Here is a 1,513-nt window from a genome sequence, read left to right as displayed (position 1 = left end):
AGAATCCTTCTCAGTTGCACAGGGTTTGCACTGTCTGAGAGAATTTAATTGGAACCCATGTCTGGGGCTGTCCACCCTGGGACATTCTGAGGTTGACTTTCAAAGTTCTGTAGTGGAAAAGAACTGAAGGGTGGGGGCTGGGTGTCACAGCTGTTTGTATATCTTCACAGCCAAGATTTAAACTCAATATCATGGCTTCTTAGGATAGGGTAGAGTTTGGCTGGTATCAAAATGAGCTAGACTGTGCTATCTCAATAAGTAGGTCTTCATATACTCCAGCAAAAACTCCAAAAGGGGCCTTTGTAAGGTTGTAGGAGATAAGCCACAATTACAAAGCCTAGCGTTTTGGTAAGGGGCTGTCTCTACTACCTGGGAACCCCAATTCAATTTCACCCTGCCAATTCTAATAACCAAATGGTGGAAAATAAACATAGTGCAGACCCAACAGAAGAACTCTGGCAACATGAATAACCAGAGTAGATCAACCCCACCAAGAAATGACAAAGGAGATACAACTGAAGATGCCATGCATAGACAAATGGCAGCAATGTCAGAAATTAAATTCAGAATATGGATAGCAAATAAGATAAGTAGAATGGTAAAAAAGACGGGAATTGAATTCCAAAGAGTAGTTCTAAAGTTGTCTCAAGAAATTAATAAATTCAAAGATCAAGTCACCAAAGATATGGACATAATGAGAAAAGAGATAGCAGAGCTCAAGGAAATGAAAAAGTTAGTTGAGGAGCTCCAAGATATCACAGAATCCCTCAGTAAAAGAGTTGACCAGGCAGAAGAAAGGACCTCTGAAACTGAAGACAATGCTTTTGAACATTCCCAAATGCTCGAAGAGGCAGACAAATGGAGAGCAAAAATTGATCATTCCCTGAGAAAGTTGTGGGATCACTCCAAAAGATCAAACATTCATCTTATAGAAATTCCCAAAGGAGAAGAGGATGGCCCTAAAGGTACAGATGCTCTACTCCAAGAGATTTTGGAGGAGAATTTCCCAAGTATTGCAAAAGATACAGAAATTCAGATAATAGACACTTTCAGAATCCCAGCAAGATTCAATCCAAATAAAGCATCCCCTAGACATACTGTAATTAACACACTGTTAAAATGAAGAAGAAAATTCTGCAAGCAACCAGATGTAACAAAAGCATCACCTACAAAAGGAGAAATTTCAGAATAACTGCAGATCTCTCAGCTGATATGTTTCAAGCTAGAAGAGGATAGTCATCAACATTCAATCTCCTAAAATAAAACAACTTTCAGCCAAGGATCCTGTATCCAGCTAAAGTGAGTTTCATTTGTGATGGAGAAGTCGAACACTTTAATATCATACACATATTGAAGAAATTTGCCACACCTAAACAAGCTCACCAGGATATTGTCAGATTCATCCTCTACAATGACCAGCACAATGCTCTACCTTCAATGTAAACTCACCCAGGAATTTTGGAACAAAACCTAACTTCCACAGTGGTAAAAGGATTAAAAATGTCCACTGGAC

This window comes from Otolemur garnettii, unplaced genomic scaffold, assembly GCF_000181295.1.
Source record: "Otolemur garnettii isolate 467f Iridium unplaced genomic scaffold, OtoGar3 scaffold00081, whole genome shotgun sequence".
In the NCBI taxonomy this organism is placed as follows: domain Eukaryota; kingdom Metazoa; phylum Chordata; class Mammalia; order Primates; family Galagidae; genus Otolemur; species Otolemur garnettii.
Note: the sequence above shows the minus strand (reverse complement) of the source record.